The following is a 7,572-nucleotide window of genomic DNA, read 5'->3' as shown; positions in this document are numbered from 1 at the left end:
AAAAACTATTCCACGGTGTCAACAAAGGGTAGAATAATGAACAATCGCGGGTGCATAAAATGTTTATTTATGTGACACTGGAAAATAGATGCATGAACATTTCATCAACAGATCTGCAATAGGAAAGTGAGATATCAGTGTCCACAAAATCGGAAATTAGAATTCACTGTGTATATGTAATTTTTCAAAATTAATTGGTCTTCTTAAACCTTTGGTCTTCTTAAACATGTATTTTTGAGGTAAACATCCTTCTGAAACCAATATCTTCAATGAAAGACATCCAAAAAGCTTAGCCCTCTGAGCAGATTACAGACACATTCATAATTGCATTTTTATCTTCTGCCATGATGGCATCCTACTACATCCCATGCCCAAAACTTAAAATGCCTTTTAAGAAGGTAAATACAGCCAGTAGCTCTTATCAGTGCATTTTATACTTAGAAGGGAGCAGAGACATTGGGTGCTGTGCTCACGAAAGTGCAGTTGCCAGAGCTGTCAGGCAGAAAAGTGTTTGCTAATATTTCTGTGAAATCATTTGGGGTAAAATGCTGACTTATTATTCAGTTATTTCAAAGTTAGTTTCAAAGTGTTGGGAGTATTGAGTACTTTCTGGCAAGACGAGCCTGGAAAATCACACTGGGAGCTTATTTGGCAAATAATTATGTTTCAAAAGAGAAAAACCACCCTCAGGTTTCTTGAAAATATGATTGGGACTAAAATATAAAATTGAACTGGAGTGTGTAAGCCAACTCATTCTGAGCGTTTATCAAATCAGCCAATTCTAAAGCTTCCGATCTGCTTTCTGTTCTGCAGTTAGAAGTCACTCTGTTTTTCAGTTTTATTTTGTGATTTTTTTCCAGATGAATATTAAGGACATCTTTTTGACTTCTTTTACTCAGAACCTTTATAAAAAGAGATAAGGAAGAATATTTAAAATTAAAATAACTAGTCCCTCATCTTTAGCTAAAAGACCTCTACCACGTGAACATAAAGTTTCTTTGAAGCCAGGGTTTAAAAATGTGTTCAGGTACTTTTTCCCATTCTGTTAGAAAAAGTTCTGATTCTGGCTGGCTGCAGGAAAGTCAGCCGTGGAGTTTGTGGAGTCATTGCCTCACACTGTTTGTGTAGAAGACACCACACCGAGAACCCTGAGGGATGAGGGTGACTGAGAGGGGATGGTGCTTTGTGTGGAGCTGTAGCTGGTGAGCATTCTTGTGCATACAGGCCAAATGATACTCCCACGATGGGGCAGAGACATGCTGAGGGATCAGAAGAATCTCTTTCAGAGCTGCTCAGCTGTGGTGAAATCACTTGACCTCACTGTCTTACTAGTAGTGGCATTAGAAATATTAGATCAGTTGGAGTTTCATTGCACTAAGTGATGTTCGTTTCATATTTCTGTACATCATGTGTAGTATAACAAGAGGGTTCATAATTATGTTATTTAGCATGCATTGTGCACAACCTATTTTGGGTAGTAATCCTGTGGATGTTCTGAATTTCTCATTGTATACTGGGTCTGAGCACAACATGAAGCCTTGTTCAGAAGGGACTCGACATGTCTTCACCAACACGATCAGCTCTGTGTGACACTCATACACGTCACCCAGGATCCATCTATGCTCTTAAACACTAAAGAAAACCAGAGGCCTCTGCTATTAAGGACCAGCAAACTCGGGTGTTTACAGTTTCCCAAATGTTACTGGACCTTTCATTTGGACCATGTCCTATGGTCAGATAGGACAGTCCAAAACAGGACTAAGATAGCCATGTAGCTCAAAACTACTAGTACATTTAATTCCTATAATATATTATTATAGTTCCAGGTGACAGCACAGAAGCAGAAACCTATTTCTGACTATATTCTACTAAGGTAACTACTTTATGCATTATATATTAATGCAAATAATAATATAATATATATATATATATATATATATATATATATATATATATATATATATATATATATATATATATAATACATCAAAACTGTATTATAATGTATGTACATCACTAGAAAGAACTTGTTTGTGATATAAATGTGACATTTAACAATCTTATTATAAGTCACCTTTTTATGCACTGACATCACAAATTATTTTGCTGATGAACCCAAAATATCTCTGTCTGTCTGTTCATCTCTGTCTGGGGCAGTCATGGCCTGGCGGTTAGGGAACTGGTCCTGTGACCGGAGGGTCGTGGGTTCGATTCCCAGACAGGCCATGACTGAGGTGCCCTTGAGCAAGGCACCTAACCCCAACTGCTCCCCGGGCGCCGGGCTAGGGCTGCCCACCGCTCTGGGCACGTGTGATCCACAGCCCCGTAGTAATCACTAGTGTGTATGTGTGTTCTGACTGCACAGATGGGTTAAAAGCGGAGGACAAATTTCGATTGGGGTGTAAAAAATCACAATTGACAAAATATGGCACATCATCACATCATCTCATTCTGGTCTTCTCTCACTAGTATAGGAAGTTCTGCCTTCTTACAGTAAAAGCATCATACTGAGTGTGTTCAACCTGAAGATGTGATAAATATGAGTAAATATGCATGCGCCAGGAATAGAGTGAAAATGACAAAATATTTGATAGGCCATGTCCTGATACTAATTATTATATTTAAGCAGTGCTAGAAACATGTTGTGAGTATGCAGTGTGACAGAGTTTCTATTTATTTATTTTTAAACAGTGTATTTTTCTGTGATTGATATTCTCCTTCTCACACCATCAGTCCCACCTTCTCTTACGTCTACTACTGGATCCTGAAGTGTCTTTGTCCTCTGCTATTACGTGTCCCTGGGGTGTAGATAATGTTCTTCAAGGGTTTCTGCTGTATCCTGAACAGACCCTATGTTCAATACAAAGTTGCCCCTGCCAAGTCACAAGTGTTATTTGGAAGCTCTTTGGTCTTTTTGCTGACTGTTGTTTTCCTCTTTGCTCTTTTATCTTTACTTTTGCCTGTCTCCTGCTTTCCGGTTTGTCCTCACCGGACCTCAGGGCTGGACTTCACCGGACCTTGCTCAGGGGCCCAGTGATGGCACCTTGGCAGTGGTGGAGCTTGAGCCGACCACCTTCTGATTAGTAGTTCGGTACCTGATCCACTGGACAGGGCAAAGGTGTCCTGGCTCTGAATCGGAACTGTTACATTAAAATCAAATGAAACTTGTCCTTAGTATAGACATGAAATCAGTGACTGCGTGTAGCCTGCAGCCCTGCACAGATATTATTACAGTACGCACTGGGCATCTTCCCACAGCGCTGTACCATTGGCTATTGTTGCAGGCATTTTCATTTTCTGCTTATTTCAGGGGCTTTTTTACCCTGGATCCTGACTTCTGTAAGTGAACTGCACCCTCAGTGGGGTTCAGACATTGTGATTGAGCACATAAGATGCTTCAGCCTGCATCCAGCTGCTGTCACCATGGATATCATGAATAAAAATATGTCTGTTCTGCTCTCAGCCACACACGCGGTTCACATAAGGCTGCACATGCTTTGGATACCGAGTGGCTTTTGTCACTCTTACCTCTTTCCCTCACTCTTGTACAAGTTCCATAATACTCTTTTTAGCAAACTGGAACCTGGATTTTCTGTTTTGGAGGTTTCTGGGTCATGGTAAGTTCTGTGAGGTCGTAATGGTTCGTTCTTCTCTTTGTGATGGTCTTGGGCACATCTGTGCCTACATTTCTGAGAGTTTCTCATTATTCTATGGCTGTTCTTCATGACTGCTAGGCAAGTATGTACTGAAAGTTTGAGTGCATAGACTTTGTTACCTGCCATTGATTGAAAATGAAGACATGTATGTTATTTGCTCAGGAGTGCATTCTGGCCTCTTCTGACCAGGGATTCAGCTGTGGCACTGATTGATTGTCCTGTCATGCAGAGAGACGGTGTCTAAAGATGTCACATGTAAATGACACAGCTAGAATCAAACAAAGTCCATCACTCTGCGTTCTCATATATGAGCTAATGTTGCAACTGCATTCAGCAGACCAACAGAATACCTGAAGGGCCAGTTGGATGTATTTTAATACAGAAACCAAACAAGAAAATGAAAAGGAGTGATTGATACCTTTGTTCCAGTCTGCAGTGTAAGGTTGAATACAGATGTTTTAGGAGCATATGCCCATCCTGCAGTCCAACGCTAGATTTGCCCAGAACATCTACCAGAGCCCTTCCAGAGTATTTTATCAAAATATTATTACTTTTGGCTTGAGCATCGTCTACCCAAACCTGAGACTGAAAGAAAGAAGAAAGTGATAGTGGGTTAAAAAATAAAAAATAGTAAAACAATTTCTGCTACTGTTAATAAAGACCACATTATAGCATTTACTTCCACATATATTTTACTTTAACATAGTCCATACATCGCGTTGCCGGACTCTTTCGAAGAACAATCACATTGTTCCATAATTTAAAGACGTAGGTCATAGATCATAAAGGTGATGGATTAAGGCACTTGTTAAGTTCAGTAAAAGCATCATTAGATAATTAGATTAGGAGGTTAAACATCTGTGGCAACTTCCATCAAAAGTCTGATGAGAAACTAGTAATACACTAATGATAGACTTAACTGCTAACAAATCCCACCCCATCCAGTTTTTGATTGATTCTTCACGTAACCTCCGAGTTTAAAATTATGCCTTTCACTTCAAAGCTGTGGCTTCTGGTGGAGAACCATAATTAAACAGCCTCCTGAAACTTGAGCATCATTAGTATGAGATGCACCGATCAGCTGCAGTTAGTTTACTTCTGGGGAAAATGTTCTTCATGCCGCCAATTACTGTGAAAGGCAGAACAGGATGTTTACTCCGTGGGGCGAACGCTAGTGAATCAATATCACAGTTAAAAAAAAAACACAAACAATCTTTTTTCACTAGAATCACAAGCAAGCCAGGTGAGGTGGTTTGTGAACGTCAAGGAGATGGAATGAAATAATGGAATATAGCAGGAATATATATTACACATGAAAGGATACATACAGAAGGAGCTCAGTCCTGAGGTAATTGGACTCCTTTCTTAGTGCCCAATTCTCACGAGCCTGGCTGGATTATTCCTGGAGATCACCCTGTGCAGGAAGGAGGGGGATTAAAGCTTTCTAGCCTGCCAGTTAGTAGACTACCAGTTCTTCTGTCACTTGTTGTAAAAGCAACATGCTGGAACTCAGGCAGGGATCCACTTATAGTAACAATGACATAGTTAATGCAGAATTTGCTGTAACCATGAACAGCACAGTTTTTATTAGTTTGACTGTATATGTCAGTTTTTAAATTCAATTTTCCAATTGTAGATTCACATTCCTCTGAGATGACATGTTTTATTTTACTTGAACAAAGTAAGGGGGGGATCAGACGTGACATTGAGATTTTATATTCTTCTTTTTAAAGTGAAGTGTTTCTCTACAGGGTCACAGAACAATAAAGAACACTGTGTGCAGTGTGCTGACAAGATCTTGTGAACTACAGCCTTTTCTTTTGGACTGGTAGCCATGGTGCTCTCCATGGTCCTGACCCCTGTTAGACTCAATAAAAAACTGGCCCCACTGTGGCCACCCCATCACTGTGAAGTTATACCCTTAGACATTGTTGTGGATTCTCATTATTGTTGTTGGAATTGATAGTGGCATTATTTCTTCCAAAAAGATATTTGTATGCATCACTGTAGTCTCCCTGAGTCTCCACAGTATGAAAACAAGAGAAAGAGAAAACAAGACGTTCTCCTGATTCTTTGGCACTACAGTCCTGTGTGTATTGAATACAATGTGATGTTTTTTATCAAAAGAGGTTCCACATAGCTGCAATGTTTTATAAGATGTTTCAGTGGTTTAGCTGATGTCCTCGTGTGGATGCACATGTAGAGGTTTACAGCATGTGTCCGTTATTGCAGAATTGTTTTGTCCATCGCTGTGTGACATTCCCACACAGAATGGTCGCTTACTGTAAGTTGGAGGCATTTAAAAGGTACACACAGAGAACAGAGTCAAAATCAGTTCAACATCAAAACCAGAGAGCAGACAGACAAAGCTAAGAAAACCAAATGAGCAGGTTAAAGGGAAATCCAAAGAGCAAAAAGGGTTCAATAAGGACAGGCAAGAATACTGAAAAAACACTCAGTACACTTAGGAAATCCACAGGCAATACTTCACGAAGACTGAATGAAACGGGGTGGGAAGTGGGGGTATAATAAATAATCAGGTGATGAAGACCTAACGATGTGATGTTGTGAATTCTGGGACTTGTAGTCTGTAGTACTGTGCCTGGACGGGGCAAGAGTGACACATGTTCACCAGTCAAGATAAACCATTGATTTAATGCCCTAATAAGTCACTGATAATTGAAGCCAACAAAATAAAGACTAGTACAAACATATTTTTCCTACACATTTAAAGCTGAGAGACTCCTGTCATATATGACACATCCCAAAGACAAATAGATCATGATAAAGCAAACATGATGAAGACATAAGGGGCATCAGATAATTTGTGAAAAGCTATTTGGTTATCATGGATAAAAAGTTTTTAACCAATGCTGTTTTTTTATTAATGTTCTCCTCATTGTTCTCTTCATTTAACAAATGAAATTAATGTTCTCTTGAATTATTTGAAGTTCTTACACAGTATGTTTACAGGATTCCATTTCCCAGATTTCTGCTCTTTCCAAATACATTCAGTTGGATTTAGATAAGGTCTGGATATTGGTCTGCATTGCCAAATAGTTCTAGTTCCATTTCATTAGTTCATCTGACATTTATCCTATAAGGACTTCCTATAATGATTGAAGTAGGGATACCAAGGGTTTTAGAGATAATATTGTACCCTTTAGACTGTTTATGCTTGAAAACATTAGCATTGCTGGTCTGGTAACAGAACAGGAGTAACAGAAATACTCCAAGACCACCATTCATGGTGCTCCAATGCTACAGTAACTGAAGTCAAGATACAACCAAGTTGATTCAGGAGATTTATTTCAGGAGACATTTCAAATGGCGTTCTTAAAGTTCAAACGTGTTGATAATGTGGACCAAATCTGTTGGTCTGTAGACCAATACTGGGCCTCCAGTCAATATAAGAAATAGTAAGAAGTATTGTTGGCATTTGGGTGCACATTGAACCAGTGCTGGACCTCGTGCTCAATATGTTATCTCCTAGCCTCTGTAGTTACTGTTTTTCTCAGTCGATTTGGTTCAATTCTCACATCATGATTTACATTGGCATAACAACTAGTGCATTCTCAAAACAGTTAGTGCAAACAGCAAAACTCAATGAAATACCTGCAAAAGCAGATACTTGACTCAAAATTCTTTGCTTTTGCCCCAAAAGCAAATATTTAGGTCAGTCAATCGACTGGTTGGGCACCCCTGCCCTATATGGTATAAGAATACAAAAATGCAAAACAAAAAATTGAATAACATGTCAGAATTTATGTCAATGTGCAGCATTACAGCAGAGAGCACATTTCTGAATTACATACATGTTTTCTCTAAGAAATGTTTGAACAGCTTCAGCCATTGTAAGACCATGACTTACATGTAAAACATGGTCCACAATTGTTGCCCTTATTTCACTGTTTTG

Source organism: Brachyhypopomus gauderio, chromosome 7, assembly GCF_052324685.1.
Source record: "Brachyhypopomus gauderio isolate BG-103 chromosome 7, BGAUD_0.2, whole genome shotgun sequence".
Taxonomy (NCBI): domain Eukaryota; kingdom Metazoa; phylum Chordata; class Actinopteri; order Gymnotiformes; family Hypopomidae; genus Brachyhypopomus; species Brachyhypopomus gauderio.
Note: the sequence above shows the minus strand (reverse complement) of the source record.